Genomic DNA, 6,085 nt, shown 5'->3' with positions numbered 1-6,085 from the left:
TAAGAATAAGAATAAGAATAATTTACCAACAGAGTGAAAAGAAAACCCACAAATTGGAGAAAAACTTGTTAGCCAACAGCCCCTCAGACAAAGGACTTCCATCTAGAATATATAAAGAATTAAAAAGAAACAGGCCCCCTAAATTCAAAAACCTAATGCAAAAATTGACATCCAAGATGAATATACACTTCTAAGAAAATACAAATGGCAAATAAATATATGAAACAATGTTCAACATTATCGATCATTAGAGAACCACAAATTAAAACAACACTGAGACTCCATCTCACCCCAGAAAAGAATGGTTATAATAAAGAAATCAACTAATGGCAAATACTAAAGAGGATGTGGGGGAAAAAGAGCTTCTTCTCTACCACTGGTGGTAACGCAGACTGGTACAACTACTATGGAAATCAGTGTGGAGATTCCTCAAAAAACTAAGGTTGGAAGTTGCATTTGACCCAGGTATTCCCTCCTGGGTATTTTTCCAAATAAACTAAAAATATCATACCACAGCAATATATGTACACCCATGTATATAGCAACACAACTTGTGGTGCTGGAAAGTTTTGTCATAGCTAAATCTTAAAAACAACCTAAATGCCCATCAATGGAGGAATGGATAAAAAAAAAAGACATGGTATTATTATACAATGGATAATAAACGTGAGGCTTTTATGGGTAAACGGATGCAAGTAGAGGCCATATTCATAAGTGAAATAAATCAGACCCTCATGTGTAAACATTGTATTGTCCCCCTAATGTAAGAACCTGAAACAATAAAATTTGAAAGGTACAGTACATATAGTAAAAGGGAAAGAAATTGCTCAAAAGAAATGAACAATCAGAATGAGGAAAAGGAAAACAGAAAGAAAAAAAGAAAAAAAATTATGTATGTTTATATACAGGATAGCTAAGATGATTGCACTACTAATCTCTACTGTTTTTTTAATTTTCATAACCATCATTTTATTTATTTTTTATTTTTTTATGAGGCAAACAGCTCAGTAATTTATTCCAACCATAAAAACACCAGCAGAGGGGCAAGAAGCAGGGACAGGAGCTCTAGTCACATCACAGAAAGCTGCGGTTTAACATGTCCAGCAGGTACTCAGCTAACACAGGGGCGTGTAAGATTTTAACCCACTAAAGTCCCAGCTCTTCAGGTTCAATGCACTAAACAATGTCTTCATTTTCCCCATACATTGAGAACATGTTCATCAGGCAGATTCCAGTTACCAAGAAATTATTGCATGTGAAAGATTTGGGTACAGAAAGCATCAACAATTACACAAGAAATGACAGAAATCATACTCAGCAATAGACATTAATCACAATTTATGTAAAAAGACATGTACAAAACTGTCAGTAATTGCTATTGCATTTCTGTTTTTTAAATAATTTTTATAATTTGCCAAATTGTTGTAATCTTAATAATATGTGCACCTTCCTGTAACTTAATTCTACTCCAATATTTTTGCTTTACTATGAACAAAAGTGAGGAACTACTGGCTGCTTTCCTGTAGCTCTTTGTGTGTTAGCCAGTTAGGTTTATCAAAAGAAATTTGTAAAACATGAAGGAATAATCTTCAAATCAATATGCATTAAAATACATTAGGAATTCAAGTCTTCTGATAGTAAAGACCCTAAGCATTTTACATCCACTTCCTAATGAGGTGATGAGTTTTTACGTATTTAGTGTACTTGGGGGAAATTAGTCATAAAACTTCAGTAAATTCATGAGATGTATTCACTAAAAATTTTCCAGATCTAGATTCTAAGTACTAGAATATTTGACTTGAAAGCTATTGTATCTAAATATACTTATTCTCTATATTATAAATACAGGAAAATATAAAAATACAGTCCATTTTTCTACTGGTTTTCTGAATGGAGCAGTTAATGCTTAAAATTTTTATTTGGAAGAAATATATATGCTTATTTCTGGTAAGCTAAGCAACTACTATGAAGCTAGCAAAGTCCAATACAACAGCCATTGTTGAATTATCTTTTTTAAATTCTGTATCATTTTTAATACCTTATCTATTAATTTTATTCTCTTTAAAACAAAAGAACACATAAGGGCCAGCCACATAGCTCAGCAGACTAAAGCACCTGCTTAGGCAGAGCACAGTGGCGGGACTTTGATCCTTGGCTTGCCTTGCCAGCCCCAACCCTAGGGTGCACGAAGACTGGGAATTAGACTTCATGGTAGCACATGCCTGTAATCCCAGCTCTTGGAAGGCTGAAAACAGGAGAATCATTAAGAGCTGAATCTACACAGTGAGACTCTGTAGTCCTTGTAGATCCTGTACCAAATACATTAAAAAAAACAACCACATAGACTAAAAATGAAGAGATGGACGCATAAACCAAAAAAGAGTAGTTATTTGCACATACAACAAAATACATTTCAAGACAGAAACTGTAAAAAATAAAATAAGTCATTTCATAATGACACCGGGCAAATTCATCAAGCAAGTTTAACAATTGCAAAACTATACGAATATACATCCAACATTGGGCACCAAATATATGTAACGTAAGTATTAAGAGATGTGAAGGGGAAAACACCAATACAACAGTAGTAGGAGATTTTAACACCAAACTTTTGATAATGGATAGACGCTCCACATAGAAAATCAATGGGGGGGGGGTGCTGGGGAGATGGCTCAGTGGAATAAGCGCTTCCCTGGCAAGTGCAAGGGCCTGAGTTCAATCCCCGGTTCTACAAAAAAAAGAAAGAAAGAAAGAAAGAAAGAAAAGAAAAGAAAAAGAAAATCAATGAGGAAAGAGCAGACTTGAAGACTACTAGAAATCATATGAAGCCTCTTCTCCTGGCCCCTCCCCCACCTCCAGGAACCCTTTGTGATGAGGAGGCCACAGCTCTGTGATACAGACTTAGAACCTCTACTTATTCCCAGAGAGAACTCTCAGGGCTCAGTTGCCTGAGAGCAGCACTGCGATTCAGATGATGGAGAATCTTCTCAATCCTCTCAAAAGCCTTAATGCCGAATGGCTGAACCCCAGCTCCACTACCTTTGCGATGGATATCATCCTCGCCATTGCGTGTGGACTGGGGCTTTTCCTTCTGTTACTACCCTGGCTACAGGGTGACTGTCCTTACCACCATCCAGGAAAAAGAGAAACATCAGAAAGGTAAGAAAAGCTCAGACCAGACTGAGTAGAGAATGACTGTCCTTTTATCAATTTCCATTTTTGCAAATGAAGAAGAGAAAATGCTGAGAGAGAAAATCTAGGAAAGAATGAACATCGTAGATCTTCTATGATGAAAGAAAGCTGCAGCAGAAAGAAAGCTGCAGCAGCAGGACACCTATCTGATGCTCTAAGACCATAGGTGTGGTTTCCTGGCCAAGGTAGAGGACCCCATGGGGGACAACTAGATGCCTGAGAGACAGAGCCTTGGGGAGGGACGTGCCGAGTGCTGCTGCATCACCCCATGTCCTGTCAGGTGTCTCTGGGCCCAGCCTTTGCTCTGTGCTGGGCACATCTGGGCCTTGATCTCAGGTGTCCAACCCAGGTTATGGCTTTCTCTGACCCAGAATCCTACCTGGCAGCAGAGAGGATGCTCTAAAAATGAGTCTTGAAGAGCAGCATTAAGGCACCATGGTAAACCTCACACATGGAGTCCTCTGTGTCTTGCTGGGGAAGGACAACAAAAAACATTTTTATATCCATTTTAAAAATGAGTAAAATGAAAAATCCCAGGCTCCTTAATTCATTGATGAGTACAGTACCATAATATTCATGAGTGCTGAGTGTCTGCATCCTGTCTAATAGAGAGAGGAGAATCAGGTCAGCGACTATCACTATTTTCCTTCTATCTCAGCACCCAGTGCAGATGAGGTGGAAGAGCAGGAGCAAGAAGAGGACTGGAATTCTCAGAGGTAAGGCTCTGCCTTTCAGTCCTGAGGTCCCAGAACTAAGGTGATTTTGCCTGTCCCTGGGGGATCAAGAATGTCAGCTGCAGAGCCCTGGGATAGGGGCTCCTTGGGAAGGTAGGCAGCAAGTGGGTGCTCCTCAGGCTCCCTCCTCAAAAGGAAGCTGTGCTGGACCAATGGAAGGTGTCACCCAGTAGTAGGCAGTGCAGCCAGCAGTGGAGCCACACAGCCTGGACCAGGAGGTAGGCTCTCCAGATCTGAGGCCCAGCTGTTACAAACAGCTTAAGCTGATTCCTTTATGAAATGACCCCATCCATACAACACAGTTATGAGAACCATGGCTGCTGAAGGATGTGGAAGCATTTTGTACAGACAAGGTAATGACCCCTTGGTGTACCATGTAATCCCTGTCAGCCAGTGTCAGAGGATGCTTGAGTTTTGGAGTCAAATTTCCTGTGGTGTCCTCTAAGGGGACATTCCCTTCCATCTCCTGTGAAATCCCAATCCCAAATTTACCCTTCATACTTTATAACCCAGTTCCTCAATTCCCACCTTTTGCAGATAGCCAGATTTACCAAAGGTTGGACAAGACCCTAACATCCCTCTGACAAGGCAAAAGCACTGTTCCATTTGTTCCTTCCTAGCCAGTCCTACGATGTCAACAAGCAGAAATGGACTGTGCTGGGAGGGAGAGATCCTGAGGATGTGTGATATTAAGACCCTGGGGTTAGAGGTAGCAGGAAAAATGTGAAGTTAGGGTACAGCAAGGGTCCTGGTACACATGGGCTCATCCCTGCCCATGCCTACAGCTAAGCCTCTAATTTCTTACAGCTTGCAGAAGTTGCTGCCTGACCCAGGGAGCTCTCTGCAGCCCTTATATGAACACCATGCTGCTGCTGTGTGCACAAGTCCACCCATAACACCCCTGCTGCCATGAGGAGGACGTGGTTGCTGCCGCTATGTCCCCGATAGAGGTTGCCCCCTCTCTTCTCATTCAGCACCTTCCGCCTCTGGCCTCCTCTCCATCACCAGGTCCAAGAGCAGCCTCCTTGGACCTTGGGTATTCACCCACATCCCTCACGGCCTCTCAGTCCCCAGACCTCCTGCTTCCCCTGAAAAGATTTTCGCCCCCACCACTTGCACTTCCCCTCCACCCACCACATCCCTCCAATCCTGCCACAGCCCCACAACTCTGGTGGGACTCGAAAGAGAGGCCAGAAAGGCTGCTTAGTCCTCACCAGCTGTCATATCTGAAGAACCTGGGACTCCCCCTCCAAGAATCCTTGGAGGCTGGGGCCTGGATCTCTCAGAATCCTTCTCTGCAGCCTCCCCATTTTTTATTTAACAACATCTCAAATGTTTGCCCAGTTGAAGTGGAAGATAAAATGTCCCCACAGCCTCTGTCTTTTCTTGACCCCCAAACGCCCTCCTTGGTTGTGTCCACCACCAAATCCCAGCCCACTCCTTGGGTCAGGTCCAGTCTCAGGCCCATCTCCAAGATTTTCCCCCACTTCTCCTACCACACTGTCTTCTTCATGTTAGGGACTGTGGAGCAGCTTGGCCTATAGCCCAGAATAATCCACAACAGCTCTGCCCCACTGGAACTCCTCATTCAGGAGGGTCCTTAAGATCACAGGCCCAGAGTGAGTGGGCTTCACAATCAATGGCCAAAAGATCTCAGGAGGACTATAGTCCTCTCACTCTAAACCTTTGCCAGGACCACTGGGCCTCTGTCAGCCCTCTTCAGGCTTTTTCAATTAGTCCAGAGCACTGGAAACAAGTGGAACAGCATATGAAAAAGATCGTCATCTAATGCCAGCAGAACCTGCCCCGTAGGATCCAAGGGCCTGGAGAACTCACAGAGCCTCAGGGTGCCATAGCTTACTCAAGTCAGAGAGAGGATGAACCTGGCCCTTCACAGTTGTCCTCCGTGTCAACTGGTGGCTGCAGCAAGGAAGTGCAGGAGGTGAAGTTCCAGCAAGAGAAGGACAGAAATGTGGAGCAAATTCCAGACAAGGTCCCCAAAAATCCATCTAGGCCCTTGGAAAACTTTTCAGGGAAGTTTCAGGGGGCAACATTTGCAGAATCCAAAAGAAACCTCAAAAGGCCTACAGAAAATCACAAAAAAAAACACCTAGAACATGTCCTGAGAGCACATTTGTGTACAAAGTCAAAGCAGACCC

The sequence above is a fragment of the Octodon degus genome, unplaced genomic scaffold, assembly GCF_000260255.1.
Source record: "Octodon degus isolate 3935 unplaced genomic scaffold, OctDeg1.0 scaffold00100, whole genome shotgun sequence".
NCBI lineage: Eukaryota > Metazoa > Chordata > Mammalia > Rodentia > Octodontidae > Octodon > Octodon degus.
Note: the sequence above shows the minus strand (reverse complement) of the source record.